Raw genomic sequence first — 20,049 nt, forward strand, 5'->3', positions numbered from 1 at the left:
TACTGAAGATTTCTGGACTTGTCTCCACTCGAGCACGTGCGGGATATGATGGGACGAGAAGTGACTCATTCGACTTGTCAACTAACAACTCACACAAAACAACGTGAACAGATCTAGCAGCCGTGGCATATCGCAGCTCTGGACAGTATTCTCCATCTGTACGATCCACTGGATGCCAGTCAGCGCCAGCACTGCCGCCCATGGAGACTACACCACGCACTAAAAACGAAGTGCAAATTTTTTTTCTCCGCCAGTGTATTTCAGATACTTAAATATCGGTCTAGATCATTACACTACGTAGTTATGAATCAAATACAACTGTGTTTGCAAGCAAGACAGTTGTCACAAACTCCGCCGGCCGCTGTGACTGAGCTGTTCTAAGCGCTTCAGTCCAGAACTGCACTGCTGCTACGGTCGCAGGTTTGAATCCTGCCTCGGGCATGGATGTGTGTGACGTCCTTAGGTTAGTTAGGTTTAAGTAGTTCTAAGTCTAGGGGACTGATGACCTCAGATGTTAAGTCCCATAGTGCTTAGAGCCATTTGAACCATTTGAACACAAACTCCAGAGTATAACAGAAGTTTTTCTTTTCTCACAGTTGGATATTCTCCCATACGCGGAAACGCCACACAATAAATTTCTTACTCTCTCAGGCCGTACTTAAGAACTCATATATGTCCAGTCCTTTAACAATGAGCGATTAACGGCTGACCAAATGCATAAATAAGAAATGTGTAGAGGTACGCTTTACCTTAATTTTATGCTTCAAAAATGTAGCCTAGTACATGTCCTGAGCGTGATCCATCTTCCTGGAGTAAAAATAATATTTAATGAGAGCAGTCATTATTGACCTCCTGCTTGCTTGAGTGCTGACATAGAAAAGGGGAAGATAGAAGCCGATTAAACCGCTCATCAACAGAAGACAAAGGCTGGAACGATTTCAATCAGTGATACCACAATAAAGTTCTAAAAATCTGTCCTTCGGAGACAACTGATTACGTAAAATACTTTAATATTTACAAAAATGTAGGATATTATGTTGTAGGTGTTACACTAGCACTGATGTCGACATGAATTATATGTAATGGTTCAGGAATACATGTAATTTTTAGTGTCGTCCTGACAAAGCACATTTCCCTTCTTCATGTAAGTAGGTTTTTTTTTCTCGCAGTCACATATACTCTAATAAGCTAAATAGCAGCACTGGGGTCAAGACACCGCTGTCTCTGTCGTTATGATGGACCATCTGACAGCCGTGTCATCCGCAGAGAAGGATGCGGATAGGAGGGGCGTGTGGTCAGCACACCGCACTCCCGGTCGTTATGATGGTCTTCTTGACCGAAGTCGCTACTGTTTGGTCGAGTAGCTCCTCAATTGGCATCACGAGGCTGAGTGCACCCCGAAAAATGGCAACAGCACATGGCGGCTGGATGGTCACCCATCCAAGTGCCGGCCACGCCCAACAGCGCTTAACTTCGGTGATCTCACGGGAACCGGTGTATCCACTGCGGCAAGGCCGTTGCCTAATAAACGAAATGTCACACAATAAATTTCTTATTCTGTACTCTTTCAACTCTTACTATATATATATATATATATATATATATATATATATATATATATATATATATATATATATCATAATTTTCATTTGGCATCAGTGTGTCCTAGTGGCAAACTGACAAAGTTACAATCTAAAAAATACATGTACTAATGTTGTACCTATATAATTCACTGGGTAGAGAAGGTAGAGAAAAATCACATGTGTTGATACACTTAACAGTAATAAAGTTGATTTACATTTACACCACACTGTCCTGCAGGCGAATCGATGAATTTGCAGCATAGAGAGCATTTTAGTAAGTGAATGCAGCCGTAGTGTACTTAGGTGAATACTCCACTGAAAGTAAATATATACATCCATACATTTACAACAGAAAAAACAAACACCGTCTGAACAGACCTTGTAGACTCATCTGTAGGCGTCACCGGATGCAGATATCGAGGAACATGTTTATAACATACATATGCTGGCACACCAATGAATTTCTTTGCTGGAATTGTAATCAAGACTTCGAAACGAATAGCACAGAAGTGACATATCACTCAGAAATATAGGAAAAAATTTTGTAAAGTTTTTCTGTGAGGTGGTGCGGAGTGGACATCTACACATATCTTTCTTGTACTGCCAAAGATGCCTTATTTGTTTCGTTCCGGGTTGGCTATGTCATGGTGTTCGCCCAAGTCCTACAGGAAACCATACAGTATGCTCCATTCCGTAACTATAGTGTTTCTGCAAAGCATTCAGAGCCAGGGTTGGAAATACACAAGTCGTGCGGTCAGTCAGAACTTCGGAGAGCTTGGCACTGGCAGAGTAGTACCTCACTCACGATCAGTAACACAAGGATGTGTTATATATGGGACAAACGAAACAGATTGTACGACAAGAATTAGCCTTAAAAATACACCTTTCTTCCTGTTCGTGTAGACAGAGATGCACACAAACAGAACAACACTACCAATTTATGTTTACATAAAGACATTCTCCTAGTGTGTGCTATCCAAGCTCACGATATTTGTTGTTGTTGTTGTTGTGGTCTTCAGTCCGAAGACCGGTTTGATGCATCTCACGCATCTCCCCACGCTACTCTATCCTGTGCAAGCCTCTTCATGTCCGAGTAACTACTGCAAACTACATCCCTCTGAATCTGCTTACTGTATTCATCACTAGGTCTCCACTGCCCACACTTCCCTCCAGTACTAAATTAGTGATCCCTTGATATCTCAGAACGTGTTCTATAACCGACCCCTTCTTCTAGTCAGGGTGCGCAAAACATTTTTCTCCCCAATTCTGTGCAGCACTTCCTCATTAATTACCTGATCTACCCGTCTAACCTTCATCTGTAGCCCCACATTTCAAAAGCTTCTATTCTCTCCTTTTGCAAACTGTTTGCCACCGGTATTTTATTTCCATACGTGGCTACACTCCATACAAATACTTTCAGAGGAGACTTCCTGACACTTATATCTATACTCAATGTTAACAAACATCTCTTCCTCAGAAACCCCTTTCTTGCCATTGCCAGTCTGCATTTCATATCCCCTCTGCTTCGATATCTCAGTTATTTTGCTGTCCAAACAGCAAAACACATCTACTTCTTTAAGTGTCTTTGGTGCTAATCTAATTCTTACACCATCGCCTAATTTAATTCGACTACGATCCATTATCCTCGTTTTTATTTTATAGATGTTCATCTTGTATCCTCCTTTCAAGACACTGACCATTCCGTTCAATTGCTCTCCCTAGTCCTTCGCTGTCTCTGAGAGAATTACAATGTCAACTGCAAATCTCAAAAGTTTTTATTTCTTCTTCCTGGACTTCCTTCCCCAGCTTTTTCTTTCGTTTTCTTTACTGCTTGCTCAATATACAGATGGAATAACATCTGGGATAGGCTACAACCCTGTCTCACTCCCTTCTCAACCACTGCTTCCTTTGCATGCCTCTCGACTCTTACAAGTGCCGTCTGGTTTCTGTACAAATTGTAAATAGCCTTTCGCTCCATGTATTTTACGTCTGTCACCTTTAGAATTAGAAAGAGAGCATTCCAGTCAACATTGTCAAAAGCTTTCCCCAAGCCTACAAAAGCTATGAACGTGCGTTTGCCTTGCCTTAACCTATCTTCTACAAGTCGTAGTGTCAGTATTGCCTCATGCGAGCTTCACCGGTTTTTTCCATTCGTCTGTAAAGAATTCGTGTTAGTCCTCTGCAACTTTGACTTATTAAACGGATAGTTCGGTAATTTTCACATATCTCAGTACTTTCTTTCTTTCTTTGGAATTATAAAATTCTTCTTGAAGTCTAATGGTATTTCGCCTGTCTCGGACATCTTTCTCACCAGCTGGAAGAGTTTTGTCGTTGTTGGATCTCCCAAGGCTATCAGTAGTTCTAACGGAATGTCGTCTACTCCTGGGGCCTAGCTTCGAGTTAGGTCTTTCAGAGCTGTGCCAAATTCTTCAAGCAGTATCATATCTACCATCTCATCTTCATATACGTCCTCTTCCATTTCCATAATATTGTCCCCAGATACAACTCTATTGTATAGAGCCCCTGTATGCTCCTTACAGCTTTCTGCTTTACCTTCTTTGCTTAGGTCTGGTTTTCTATCCGAGCCTTTGGTATTCATAAAAGTAGTTCCCTTTTCTGCAAAGGTCTCTCTAATTTTTCTATAGGCAGCATCTTTCTCACCCCTACATCCTTATATTTTATCTTCTAGCCATTCCTACGTAGCAATTTTGTTCTTGCTGTCAGTCACATTTGTTAGATGTTTGTATTCCCTTACGCCTGTTTCGTTTAGTGCATTTTTGTAATATCTCTTATGTTACCCAAGGATCTCTACTACACCTTGTCTTTTTACCTATTTGATCCTCTGCTGCCTACACTATTTCATCTGTCTACTGTATTCCTTTCCCCTGTTCTTGTCAACCTTCCCTGACACTCCCTCTGAAACTCTGTACAACTTCTGGTCATTTCACTTTATCCAGGTCTCGTCTCCTTAAATTCCCACCTTTTTTGCAGTTTCTTCAATTTTAATCTACATTTCATAACCAATGAATTGTGGTCAGAGTCCACATCTCCCCCTGGAAATGTCTTACAATTTAAAATCTGGTTCGTAAACCTCTGTCTTACCATTATATAACCAATATGAATGTGTGACATAAGTGGCATTTGTCGATACCATTTCTCTTTACTGTGTCGTTCATTGACATTTGCTCGCTTCCCGCGCCCGGGTTCCCGGGTTCGATTCCCGGCGGGGTCAGGGATTTTCTCTGCCTCTTGATGACTGGGTGTTGTGTGATGTCCTTAGGTTAGTTAGGTTGAAGTGGCCTTGTTACATTGCATGATGGTACAATTATCAGATGAAACCGAGATAATGATAAACTAAAACCAAGATAATGATGGTCAAGGGCTAATGAACCTTTGTTTGCAACTGGTTGGCTGATTTTTCAACCTCTTCAGAGTAATTTTGTTTGTCAGATGGTTCATGAGTTCGTTGCACATTGAAATCAGCACTATGCAGCATGACTAGCAACAGCTTGCACTGCTGTCTGCATCTAAAGTCACCGAGTCTGCATTGCCAACACTGCAGCGACATGGCACTCGTATCACTTGGGTACTGCGACGGCAGCACTGGCTAATCTCTGCACTGCGCCAGTAGTTCATGCACAGTCGCACAAAACGTGCAGTCCTAGTTTCAATACTAAATACGAGTTTTCATTGTAATTACTCACCTGAGAAAGTTACGCCTGCTTTACATGGCACATAGCTTTGGAGTCAGGAACCACAGAAGTTAAATAAAGTCTCAAATCACTTTCAGCATAGTCAGTTTCTGGCATATGAAGAAAATGACTTTAAACAGAAATATGTGGATGAAAAAAGTAATAAAACCGTTACGGCTTTATTCGCTAGCACTGGGAACTCCTTTAAACTTAACCAAAAATCAATTAATGACAAAGATTTATAGCTTTCGAGTAACTGAAAATCAGTGAAAATTTCAAGAAGCTGCCCTTTATCATTAACGCTTGATGTGGATTCTAAAATTGGTAACTCTTCGAAGGGACTGCGAATTCAATTGTCATTATTGAACATATCGGGGAAATATCTGAAGGTGTTATCAAGTTCCTTCAAATGTCCTTTAACACTGTTCTTGATATTTTCGTCAAAGAAAGATGATTTTCCACCACGAAGTCGTGAAGGGTATCAAAACACTCAGTTTTATTCCTATTGCAACACAGTTCGTAAAAAATTAAGTGTGTAGTCACCGCCAGACACCACACTTGCTAGGTGGTAGCCTTTAAATCGGCCGCGGTCCGTTAGTATACGTCGGACCCGCGTGTCGCCACTATCACTGATTGCAGACCGAGCGCCGCCACACGGCACGTCTAGAGAGACTTCCTAGCACTCGCCCCAGTTGTACAGCCGACTTTGCTAGCGATGGTTCACTGCCTACTTACGTTCTCATTTGCCGAGACGATAGTTTAGCATAGCCTTCAGCTACGTCATTTGCTACGACCTAGCAAGGCGCCATTATCAGTTACTATTGATATTGAATCATGTACCGTCAAGACCGACGTTCACCATTAACGGATTAAAGTTAAGTATTCCACCAGCTACGTCCGTTTTTCTAAATTCTAATTTCCTTGTCATGTTCCAGACCTCACGCCAGCCTGCGTGAGCTAAAACGCGTGCATTTCGGCCTCCTTTAGTAAAACGGTGTTGGCTCTCTTGCCAACCACAACATTAAGTTTTTTAATGAATAATTCGATACGGTTTTGCACAATATAAACGTTTATATTTTACCCCTAGAGTGATTTAAACTGTTAATTTATGAGAAAATGTCTGCCAAATAAGGTTAAGGCTGAATCCAGATTTCATTTTCCATGCACTTTGTTTTGTGGAAGCCGTGGCTGGTGAGAAAATCGTTAACTTCGTCTTCAAGCTCATACAGTCTGGAAATAGTTATAGCATCATGTAGCCACGTAACTTGAGTGTGATAGAATGAACACTTGCCACGCGGAGTGATGGCGCGGTTCGAGGTGCCATGTCACGGATTGCGCGGCCCCTCCCGCCGGAGGTTCGTGTCCTCCCTCGGGTATGGGTGTGTGTGTTGTTCTTAGCGTAAGTTTAAGTTGTTTTAAGTAGTGTGTAAGACTGGGGACCGATGACCTCAGCAGTTTGGTCCCTTAGGACTTCAGCGCATTTGAACATTTCAGCACCTATAAATGCCTCCTATTTCCTCTCAAAGCACTGCAAAGATGCGGCAGTTTGTAGCGTGAGCCTTAATAAAATTAATTGTTTTCACTGCTTCGTCCATAACAGATTTCAATCCATCAGGCATGCAAAAATGTGTCCAAGAAGCGTTGGGCGCTACCGATTTCACTTTGGCAGTACATTCAGCATTACGCCCTGCCATAGATTTCGCACCATCTGAACAAATACCTACACAGCGAGTCCAGTCTAGTGAATTTTTCGCGGAAGTATTTGTCGTTTCCCTTATTGTAGAATAGTAACTTCTCTTCTACCCGCTCGACGTTAATGTAACGGACGAAGAGTAACAAACTGGCTTCTTCAAGTTGAATCGAACACTTCCCAAAGTTTCATTTTCGACGTAATTTGACATATCCGGCGGCTGATCATATTGGCGGGCAGTGGCACAATGTTGACTGTATTGTGAAAGATTCTCCAAGCATGCACCGTACTATATCATTTATTCATAGCTGCATGAAATATTCAGGGACTCAGTGAGGTTTTGCAGTTTTATCAATTCTGTAGCTTAACGCGATAAGACGCTTCAAGTACATCCTCATTGTCACTGTTTGCAACGGATACGAAATTCTTCACGACAAAGGATGACAGCCAAAAACAGTTGCAGTCATCCTTTATCGTGAAGAATTTCAACAGTTGCTGTTGCAGCCATGTTTAAAATCTTGGGATACGAAAGTAGTTAAATCATTTTTCCACTCAGCTTTCCACGTAAAAATATCAGCAGAATTTTTTACGTGGGCAGAGTGTTCATTTTCTGAATGACGTTTAAATAGAGAAGGTTTCAGACTACTGTTAGTAAGGATGTCGCCATAAACAATACACTGTGGCCTTGGACAGTCCTTGTCACACATATATGAAAATGCAAACCTAATGTGTTTTATCATAGCACTTTCTGTTCTGTAGACACTGTTCACTTTTGTGGGATACAAACACGTCACAAGAAGCTGAATGACATGTCGACACAACACTAACTTGTGATTTTGTTAAACACAAACAGATTAAAGACATATTTTTATGTCAGCAAACTTCCATTCTTAGAAAAGTCTTCGCAAAATGCAGGAATGCAAGATCTTCAACACTAGTGGCAAAGACTGGGAACTGGCTTACGAGACAAATCAAATGTCATTTCATGTAAGTACTGATCTGACGCGAACCGATATTATTGAATTATTTCGCCATGAAGAACACAGGGAATTTCAGGACAACAGAAAAATAGATTTTTTGGTTACTTCATTAAATTGTAGTGTCTTTCCTGATTACACTGATATGTACTTTGTTGGGCTTCGAATGAAAAATGACCCCTATGAACTAAATTTTAAAGTCACAGTCGTGTACGTTCCCACTCTTCAAGTTAAGGAAAACCACTAGTATTTCATATAAAAAAATTTAAAAAATAAAAATAATAAAACTGGAAAATTTCTGCTTCTAGTGATTTCGATTAGGATATACAAGGTGGTCCATTGATCGTGACCGGACAAAATATCTCACGAAATAAGCGTCAAACGAAGAAACTACAAAAAACGAAACTTGTCTAGCTTAACGGGGAAAACCAGATGGCGCTATGGTTGGCCATCTAGATGGCGCTGCCATAGGTCAAACGGATATCAACTCAGTTCTTTTTTAAATCGGAACCCCCATTTTTATTATATATTCGTGTAGTACGTAAAGAAATACGAATGTTTTAGTTGGACCACTTTTCGGCTTTGTGATAGATGACGCTGTAATAGTCACAAACATATGGTTCACAATTTTAGACGAACAGGTGGTAACAGGTAGGTTTTTTAAATTAAAACACAGAACGTGGGTACGTTTGAACATTTTATTTCGGTTGTTCCAATGTGATACATGTACCTTTGTGAATTAATCATTTCTGAGAACTCATGCTGTTACAGCGTGATTACCTGTAAAATGGCTCCGAGCACTATGGGACTTAACTTCTGAGGTCATCAGTCCCCTAGAACTTAGAACTACCCAAACCCAACCAACCTAAGGACATCATACACATCCATGCCCGAGGCAGGATTCGAACCTGCGACCGTAGAGGTCGCGCGGTTCCAGACTGTAGCGCCTAGAGCCGCTCGGCCACCGCGGCCGGCATTACCTGTAAACTCCACATTAATGCAATAAATGCTCAAAATGATATCCGTCAACCTCAATGCTATTGGCAGTACGTGTAACAACATTCCTCTCAACAGCGAGTAATTCGCCTTCCGTAATGTTCGCACATGCATTGACAATGCGCTAACGCAAGTTGTCAGGCGCTGTAGGGGGATCACGATAGCAAATATCCTTCAACTTTCCCCACAGAAAAAAATCCGGGGACATCAGTTCGGTGAACGTGCGGGCCATGGTATGGTGCTTCGACGACCAAGCCACCTGTCATGAAATATGCTATTCAATACCGCTTCAGCCGCACGCGAGCTATGTGCCGGACATCCATCATGTTGGAAGTGGATCGCCATTCTGTCATGCAGTGAAACATCTTGTAGTAACATCGGTAGAACATTACGTAGAAAATCAGCATACACTGCACCACTTAGATTGCCATCGATAAAGTGGGGGCCAATTATCCTTCCTCCCATAATGCCGCACCCTACACTAACCCACCAAAGTCACTGATGTTCGACTTGTCGCAGCCATCATGGATTTTCCGATGCCCAATAGTGCATATTATGCCGGTTTACGTTACCGCTGTTGATGAATGACGCTTCGTCGCTAAGTAGAACGCGTGCAAAAAATCTGTCATCGTCCCGTAATCTCTCGTGACCAGTGACAGAACTATACACGACGTTCAAAGTCGTCGCCATGCAATTCCTTGGTGCACAGAAATATGGTACGGGTGCAATCGATGTTGATGTAGCGTTCTCAACGCCGACGTTTTTGAGATTCCCGATTCTCGCGCAGTTTGTCTGCTACTGATGTGCCGATTAGCCGCGACAGCAGCTTAAACACCTACTCGGGCATCATCATTTGTTGCAGGTCGTGGTTGAGGTTTAACATGTGGCTGAACACTTCCTGTTTCCTTAAATAACGTAACTGTCCGGCGAACGGTCCGGACACTTGGATGATGTCGTCCAGGATACCGAGCAGCATACATAGCACGCCATACATCAACGCGATATCGACCTTTTCCGCAATTGGTAAACGGTCCATTTTAACACGGGCAATGTATCACGAAGCAAATACCGTCCGCACTGGCGGAATATTACGTGATACCACGTACTTATACGTTTGTGACTATTACAGTGCCATCTATCACAAAGTGAGAGAAGTGGTCCAATTAAAATATTCATATTTCTTTACGTACTACACGAATATGTAATAAAAATGGGGGTTTCTATTTAAAAAAAAACGCAGTTGATATCCGTTTGGCTGGCCGGTGCGGCCGTGCGGTTCTAGGCGCTTCAGTTTGGAACCGCGTGACCGCTTCGGTCGCAGGTTTGAATTCTGCCTTGGGCATGGATGTGTGTGATGTCCTTAGGTTAGTTAGGTTTAAGTAGTTCTAAATTCTTGGAGACTGATGACCTCAGATGTTGAGTCCCATAGTGCTCAGAGCCATTTGAACCATATCCGTTTGACGTATGGCAGCGCCATCCGGCGGGCCAACCATAGCGCCATTTGCTTTCCCCCTTCAAGGTAGATGAGTTTTGTTCGTTGTAGTTTTTTCGTTTGATGCTTATTTCCTGAGATATTTGGGCCAGTCACTATCAATGGACCACCCTGTATTATGTGTGTTGATAAGATTGCTGGTTTCCAGCACCTGTAAATGATCATGTTTGCTCCCATTTATTTTGGCTTTATTGAAGAGTTTTGTTCACTTCCTACTGGAAGTTTATTGATTAAATGCTAAAGATATTTGTGATCGTAGAAGTTCGTTAGTGTGCAGTAACTACTAAAAATGCCACTCACCAAGAAACTCGATAAAAGAAAATTCTGAGATAACTAGTTTACACGCAGAGCAGTCCATACTATTGAGAGAACCTACGTAATATTTATTCAGGTATGACTAAAATCTTCTAGTAAACATACTAATTTGTTGTTTAGTTAATTTTAGGCAACCTATACCGTCATATTGTTAACATTTCGCCACTTCCTTTATCAAAGAAGATGCTTCGACAATCAATAACTCATTAAGAAATTATGTCGCAGTATCCCCCAAAATTATGTGCACACCAATGAATTAAATGTAAAATTGTATTGCTAGGCGGATATAATTTGTTTTAAGCAATTATGCATTAATTTTTGTAAAATGTATTTATCTCGCTAGTAACCTTACACAACAAACAGAATTTTATAGTTACTTCTGCTGAAGCATGTGGACAAATGTATAATTAACATACATTCACCAATAAAGTAAAAAGGAGTAAAAAAGTGTACAGGAGGAAGTTTGGAGATGAAGAATTGCAGGAGGATGAATACTATGGTTCAGCAATGTTCTGAGGCACATTTTAATATGACTCAAATCTCAATTTGCAATTTTTCGGATTTTAAGTACACATGTCTTCTGAACTTTATAAAGCATTGCACCATTTTTTTCTAACGTGCAGTTGTCTTTACCTATCCAGCAAACCTAAACTTTACCGCAGCTCGACTAAATTATAGAGAAATACAACAATATTTAAACAGGAAAAATAGCCTAAAAATTAAAATACAAAACACAATAATTTTTATATTGATTAACATACTTAATGTGCAGAATTAAAAAGGCTTACTATCTCAGCCAATATAGCATACATATACGGCAAAAACTTGGTCCTCTTCACATGCGTGTTATGAGATTAAATGACACTTGAATTTTAAGAACCATTTTTAATTATTGTTTTTATAAACATAAATAGATTCTAGATTGTTCAAGATACTTTTGAAAAATATTCTGCACTAACTGTGACAAACTACAGTATTGTAAAACATATACAAAAGAAATAGTACATAGGTGTAGATTTTCACAAACAATGGAATACAAAAAAGTATCCTGTGTCCCCAGGACACAGGATGGTGATGGTTGAGTCTTCGCCTTTGTGGACAGTGATGTATTCACATTTTTCCATTGACTATTTCGCCCCTTTGTCTCGGGTTCATACTTATACACTCAGCATTTCTACGTGAAGATTAAGGAAGTAAAGAAGTCATCTGGATCGGATTGAGCCAGCTGAAGCATTTCAGGTGTTGCCTCGGCCCGGCGGGCTCTTTAAATGGCTCTGAACACTCATGGAATCCAGCAGGCACGACTTTTGTCTCGTGAAAAATGTCGTACAACTTGTTGAAAACTGATCTGTGAACGATTTGCACTTTTTCCGCTGCAATCTCGATAGTGTTACCTTCATCTTCGAGCACCAGAACCTCCACATTTCTAGCAACGCCTGCTTTTTCACAGACACATTGAAACGTTAGAAAAATTTATGAATGAGCGTGCTGATAAACCTCTTACATTATTTGATTTTCAAACAGCTGAGCAGAACTGAACGTACTCAGACATTTCGCTCTTTACCTATTCTGATCAACACTAAACTGACACACAATATTTTTAGCGCAACGCAATCTGACTTTCAAAAATCCCTACAAAAGAATGGCCCTAACAATAACCTATACCTTTCATGAATCACTTACCTCACAAAAATCTTCGTTACTCAAACTACTGCAATACAACGTGCGCCAGTACTGCCAGCTGAATAAAAGATTCTAACTACTGAAGGCACTAACTACTGATAGCAAACCAGCCACAGACTGCACACAGCACAGCCAGTGATTTTCTGTAAATTTTTTTGTGGGGAGCATGGGGACTATGTAAGTAGGCTGTTTAGGTTTTTATATTGGTAACGCCACGTAGTGTTCTGTATGAAAATCACTGGCTATGCTGTGTGCAGTCTGTGGCTGGTTTGCATTGTTGGAATTTGCTATTGTAGTGTTGGGCAGTTGGCTGTTAACAGCGCGTAGCGTTGCACAGTTGGAGGTGAGCCGCCAGCAGTGGTGGATGTGGGGAGAGGGATGGCGGAGTTTTGAGATAGGATGATCTGGACGTGTGTCCATCAGAGACAGTAAATTTGTAAGACTGGATGTCATGAAATATATATATATATAAAAAATGACTTTTGAACACTATTAAGGTAAATTCATTGTTTGTTTTCTATCAAAATCTTTCATTTGCTAACTATGCCTATCAGTAGTTAGTGCCTTCAGTAGTTAGAATCTTTTATTTACCTTGCAGTATTGGCGCACGCTGTATTGCAGTAGTTCGAGTAAGGAAGATTTTTGTGAGGTAAGTGGTTCATGAAAGGTATAGGTTATTGTTAGTCAGGGCCATTCTTTTGTAGGGATTATTGAAAGTCAGATTGCGTTGCGCTAAAAATATTGTGTGTCAGCTTAGTGTTGATCAGAATAAGTAAAGAGAGAAATGTCTGAGTACTTTCAGTTCTGCTCAGCTGTTTGAAAATCAAGTAACGTAAGAGGTTTATCAGCACGCTCATTCATAAATTTTTCTAAGGGGACGTTTCAACATGTGTGCCTCTTCATTCTTCAACACTCAGATTTGTTTGGCCAGACTGGAAGGACCTGTACCACATAACCGGTGTTTCATATGATAGTGTATTGTTGCGGTGCGCATCTACCAACTCACCAAATATTGCTGCTCGCTAATATTTAAAGGGATTCAACACAATAACTTCAGATCACGGACTTATCCACAGCATCCATTACAATTTCAGTCGCAGTTATATACACATGCTGCAGAGGGCATAAAACACCAACGAATGGCGCAAGAGTCTCTTTTTCCCCAACATCCTCCCCATCCTGGTCTGCCTCGAGGGAGATGACCATCTTAGCTGATTGACAAATGTTTGTGCCATCCAGTTGCTGCAGAATGAGGCTTCTTATTTTATCATATCAGCTGCGCCACACCTCTTGTACCACTGCTTTCTTCCGCAAGTGCCGTAGTTTGCTGTCCTCGTGAAGCAGAACGACATCTCTAGCTCATGGTCTTCTTCTTCACCTCATGGTAGCTTTTCAGCAGCAGGAGGAGTTTATTTTTCCGCCTATTTACAAGGGTCTTGTATCAAATTGTGATATGACAAACATTGTTATATGAAATCGTTAATGTTCTTCCACTATAATGATCGTATAATGATCGTATTGGACATTTGTATCAATAAGTGTATGGTCCTTCATTTGCACATGTAGGCTTGTTATTAATTTACTGTCGTATGTATTGACTAGTTGCCTGATAAACGATGGGACGTAGCTCTCTGTGGTGAGCGCCTCCTATGGTACACTGGGTGCAGCATACTTGATGACCGTGCGCCCAGTATAACAGAGGTAGTGAAGGAGGACATACGGTGCCATGTGTAATTTTACCTATGTTCGAAACAGGTTTGAGTCTGTCGAAGTAATTTTATTGTCAGAAAGAGACGAGATTAGTTTGGAAGGTAGGAGACGAGATACTGGCAGAAGTGAAGCTGTGAGGACGGGGCGTGAGTCGTGCTTCGGTAGCTCAGTTGGTAGAGCACTTGCCAGCGACATTCAAAGGTCCCGAGTTCGAGTCTCGGTCGGGCACACAGTGTTAATCTGCCAGGAAGTTTAATTTTATTGTTCTTGACACAGGCGCTGGGCTAACACATTTTTCATTTATTAGTGTGTATATAAGAAATATGTTTTCACTTGCATAATTTTGAAGTTTGTGTGTTGACTGTATCACTGGTCTAGATGTTATTTTGACAATTTTTTATGACTTCTGAAGAAGGCTATACTATGAGGGTAATCCCAAAAGTAAGGCCTCCTATTTTTTATAAGTACATAGACCTGTTTATTTCTACAATGGTTTACATCAGTTTAAACATTTAGCTATTTTTCGACATAAATCACAATTTCTGTCGATGCATTTTTGTAGACGCTGTGGCAGTTTTTGTATGCCCATGTCATACCAGCTCGCCGCCATGCTGTTCAGAAGCTGAATCGCTGGGACCACAATTAACGCTGACAGGTACTGTGAGACTCTGAAAAAACTCAAACGAGCAATTGAGAACCGGAAAAGAGGAATGTTGAGCAAGGGCGTACACATTCTCCGTGACAAAGCTCGCCCACACATCGCTCGGCAAACCGTTGCTCTCCTGCAACAGTTCGTAATGGTACTTGAATTTCGTAACCATTACGGCACCTCACCTCAACCTCTCAATACCAGCAATATTCTACTGTGTTTCTGTAAAATAGTTAACATATTTCTGTGACAGTCATATTTGATTTCATTAATGTAGAGGTACTTCGATACATCGATATGTATATATTGCAATGATATTATTCTTATGTGTATTCTTTCTTTTGTCACTATGGTCTTTGACATAGTTGTAACCCTGATTTTGGGGCGCGTAAGCGATTATTATAGAGTCAAGCTTTGGTCGTCATGTTAAAAAGACGGAAATTGTAGTCAGTTTATGAAATGTGAACTTTAACAGTGAGGAAGATATTTTCAAGTAAGTTTTATATTGTGAAGTGGTGTTTTTAAACGAGTTACGTGATATTGCAACAAAAGTAATAAAAAAGAAGTGTAACTTAAATTCAGAGTGATGATTACTTTTTACATCACCATTATCCTAACTCGCAAAAGTTTAATCTTCAAGAATAGTTTATGAAACACATCTATAAAACTTTTGAATATCGCAGAATAACACCTAGGCCTCTTTGCATCCGAACTTGGAATCATCACTACCTAGATTTTCGATGATTGAGTCACGAGTTCACAACGAGACCAGCGTGGGAAACACGAAAAGATGAGTGCCTAGTTTATCCATTATTTCAAGAAATGACTTTATCAACTGTGCTCTAATGACACCTGCCACATAATATAACTTTGTTGTTGCCAGAAAATGCAATATTTTGCAGCGTGAGCAACACTGCAATCATAATTAATTTTTGGCCTTTTGTTGTGGTCGGGTTGTTAGAAGTTTCAGAGGAACATAATCACCTACCCACCCTATAGTCCTGACTATAGCAGCGCTGCGTTTGTCCAATGTACTGTACACCACATTCGCAGGCAATGCTGTATATACCAGGTGTGTTGAGCTTGAGTGGGTCTTTAGCTGAGCCCATATCAGCCAAAATCGGGAGGCTACTGAGAAAATCAAACATAAATACCGTCTCCCGACCACCGCCGAAGACGAAAGAGCTGCTGGGCTCAGCTAAAGACCCACTCAAACTCACCTGGTATATACAGCATTGCGTGCGAATGTGGTGTACAGTACATTGGACAAACGCAGCGCTGCATCTCGAAAAGGTGCGAGGAACACACCAGGCACGTCCGACTTGGACAGATAGAGAAATCTGCTGTAGCTGAACATAGCATCAAAGGAAACCACACCTTTGATTTCGAGAACACCAGGGTGCTGTGCCGAGCTGGGAGCTATTGGGACAGCGTCATCAAAGGATCAATAGAAATACGGGTCCACGAGAATCTTGTGAACAGGGACGAAGGTTATCAACTGAGCGCGGCCTGAAATCCAGCATTAGCCGCAATACGCCAGGAACGCACCAAGAACCGTCCAGCTCACGAGACGCGACAGGAATGCTCTGACGGAGACACGAACGGCGCACCCGCTTCCCCCTCCACCCCGCCCGCCGGCTCCACTGGACCCAGCCTCCCGCGGCCAGGTGGTGGGGGGCACACCGCAGGTATAAAGGGACCGGCATCCACCAAGTCTCGGCACTTCGCCAGAAGATAACGAGTATGTCACTCGTCGAAACGTCGCAGTTTGAAGACACCGCCACCCGGCTGGAAGCCCGAGAACTCTTCGCCAGCTGTATACGCCGGGAAAGCATACATTGACCCTCTGAATTTCTAACATCCCTTTAAAAAAAATTGTAATATTTTTTAATTGTCTTGATCGTAAAAGTACATTACTCTACAACCTGTTATTAGTTTCAGTTCCTAAATGGCCAACCTCCGATCCGTAAAAGTAACAAGAAACAGATAACTGCTTTAGGTTAAACTTATTTCAAAGTAATTAACGTTAGATGGTAATAAAATACCCATTCTGGTAGAGACTATGTCTACCTACGCTGCAGTCTGAATGTATATCTTGGCGCTACATAACTAAGCGGAAAATGTAAACAAATAACCATTTTATGACATTTTAAAAATAGGCAAAAAAAAAGAAACACACCCTGTTCACTAATGAGGCAGGTTACAACACACTGTTCGTTATACCAACCAAGTTACAGGGTGCGCTGTAAACCTATGCTAAAAACGAAAAACATTATTTCGTTAACAATAATGACAACAAACCAGTTGAAAACCATAAATTAATTTCAAAAGAGATGAACGTCGGAAATGTAAAACGTAAGGAAACATACCAAGTGGTTATAATTATAGGGCACTACTCACAGATGTCCGGTATGAGCTGTAATTATCATGTGGCAGTCAAACTCGATAGATCCACTAATGTGTTATTGTGGAACATATTTATACTGGGAAAAAATTAGTTCCAATTTTGGCCAATAGGTGCAGATCTGGTGCTGTGAATGTACACTACTGGCCATTAAAATTGCTACAGCACGAAGATGACGTGCTACAGACGCGAAATTTAATCGACTGGAAGAAGATGCTATGATATGGAAATGATTAGCTTCTCAGAGCATTCACACAAGGTTGGCGCCGGTGGCGACACCTACAACGTGCTGACATCAGGAAAATTTCCAAATGATTTCTTATACACAAACAGCAGTTGACCGGCGTTGCCTGGTGAAACGTTGTTGTGATGCCTCGTGTAAGGAGGAGAAATACGTACCATTACGTTTCCGACTTTGATAAAGGTCAGTTTGTAGCCTATCGCGATTGCGGTTTATCGTATCGTGACACTGCTGCTCGCGTTGGTCGAGATCCAATGACTGTTAGCAGAATATTGAATCGGGGGGTTGAGGAGGTTAATACGGAACGCCGTGCTGGTTCCCAGCGGCCTCGTATCACTAGCAGTCGAGATGACAGGCATCTTATCAGCATGGCTGCAACGAATCGTGCAGCCACGTCTCGATCCCTGAGCCAACAGATGGGGACGTATGCAAGACAACAACCATCTGTACGAACAGTTCGACGACGTTTGCAGCAGCATGGACTATCAGCTCGGAGACCTTGGCTGCGGTTAGCCTTGACGTTACATCACAGACAGGTGTACTCAACGACGAACCTGGGTGCACGAATGGCAAAACGTCATTTTTTCGGATGAATCCAGGTTCAGTTTACAGCATCATGATGGTCGCATCCGTGTTTGGCGACATCGCGGTGAACGCACATTGGAAGCGTGTATTCGTCGTCGCCATACTGTTGTATCACCCGGCGTGATGGTATGGGGTGCCATTGGTTACACGTCTCGGTCACCTCTTGTTCGCATTGACGGCACTTTGAACAGTAGACGTTACATTTCAGATATGTTATGACCCGTGGCTCTACCCTTCATTCGATCCCTGCGAAACCCTACATTTCAGCAGTATAAGGCACGACCGCATGCTGCAGGTCCTGTACGGGCCTTTCTGGATACAGAAAATGTTCGACTACTGCCCTGGTCAGCACATTCTCCAGATCTATCACCAATTGCAAACGTCTGGTCAATGGTGGTCGAGCAACTGGCTCGCCACAATACGCGAGTCACTACTCTTGATGAACTGTGGTATCATGTTGAAGCTGCATGAGCAACTGTACCTGTACACGCAATTCAAGCTCTGTTTGACTCAATGCCGAGGCACATGAAGGCCGTTATTACGGCCCGAGGTGGTTGTTCTGGGTACTGATTTGTCAGGATCTATGCACGCAAATTGCGTAAAAATGTAATCACATGTCAGTTCTAGTATAATATATTTGTCCAATGAATACCCGTTTATCATCTGTATTTCTTCTTGGTGTAGCAATTTTAATGGCCAGTAGTGAAAAAAAAGACGTATAGAAATATTCCCATATGTAAGAGATTGGGAACAGAACGTTTGCAGAAAATGTCAAACAAGTGAGAAAGTCAATGTTGATTTGATTGTAAACAGTCGCTTACACTGTTTGTTCAGTATGAATGAAACGTATTCAAACTTGTGAATATAAGAAACCATCTGCTTTATAAGGGAAAGACGACTCATTTTCACCATCGTCATTACCTTGTACATATGGTAGTTGTTCATATTCGCAAATGTGAATACATTTCATGTTTATCATAATGGCTGTAGTCGCCACAGTTTTTGTAGCTTCGGACATGCATGCAAGTTCGAAGGAAAATTCCATCGTTCTTTTCATCAACATAGGCACTGCAATATCGTATTGTTCAATATGAGCACCAGAGACATCAAACAGATGCAGCATCTGCTAAACGACGACATCAACAATTTCTCACAACAGTTCAAATCGACTGAGCTCATCAGTCCGGTAGACGTAGAACTACTTAAGCCTAACAAACCTAAGGACACCGCACACGTCCATGCCCGAGGCAGGATTCGAAACTGCGACCGTAGCAGCAGCGTGGTTGCGGACTGAAGTGTCTAGAACCGCTCGGCCACAACGGCCGGCTTTCGCCGTTTGTCTCAGACAGGGTGGTTTTAGGAAGCATGAAATCATAAAGGACCTATCCGAAATGTTCGGACACCAGACTCGGGGGAAAATGTGACTAACACTGCGGAGGGCGACCGCCGTGTCAGTACCAGGCAGTTGGCCTGCCAGTACAGGGTAAGTTTACTAGCGATAGACTTTCCATATCGGGAGCGGTTTTCTCACTGGTTTCTTCACAAGGCAACCATGATTCCACGATTTGTGTCATCCATCCTATCCTCAGCTAAGGCCACCTTAATGCGGAGTGGTACCTTCAACTTCCATAACAGTCATTAGTGGGATAGTATGCAGAAGCCCCACGGTATGGTGGCAGCTAATCATGAGCACCGGTGCAGCCGGAATGTGGTGGTCGGGATAACAGGTGACCGTGTTTTGGGACCAGTCTTCCTCCCACGTCGCCTGACATGGTGGAGCTATCGGCGTTTCTTGCGAGTGGCTCTGCCTCCCTTGCTGGAAGAAGTGCCATTGATGATTCTAAGGGTTACGTGGCTGCTACACGATGGTGCTCCAGCCCACTTCGCCGTCAACATCCGGACGCATTTTACTCGTGTCTTCCCTGATCGATGGTTCGGACGAGAGGTTCCAGTTGCATGGCCTGCTCGTTCACCGGATCTGTACTCGTGCGATAGTTATGGTGTGACGTCAAAAGTACCGTGTATGCAGAGC

The 20,049-nt window shown here is 42.0% G+C and overlaps 1 pseudogene; it reads right to left on the bottom strand.

Moving 5' to 3' along the window:
- Positions 1 to 1,405: 1,405 nt before the first annotated feature.
- LOC124551392 lies at positions 1,406 to 1,522 on the bottom strand (annotated as a pseudogene).
- Positions 1,523 to 20,049: the final 18,527 nt, after the last annotated feature.

Source organism: Schistocerca americana, chromosome 9, assembly GCF_021461395.2.
Source record: "Schistocerca americana isolate TAMUIC-IGC-003095 chromosome 9, iqSchAmer2.1, whole genome shotgun sequence".
Classification (NCBI taxonomy): domain Eukaryota; kingdom Metazoa; phylum Arthropoda; class Insecta; order Orthoptera; family Acrididae; genus Schistocerca; species Schistocerca americana.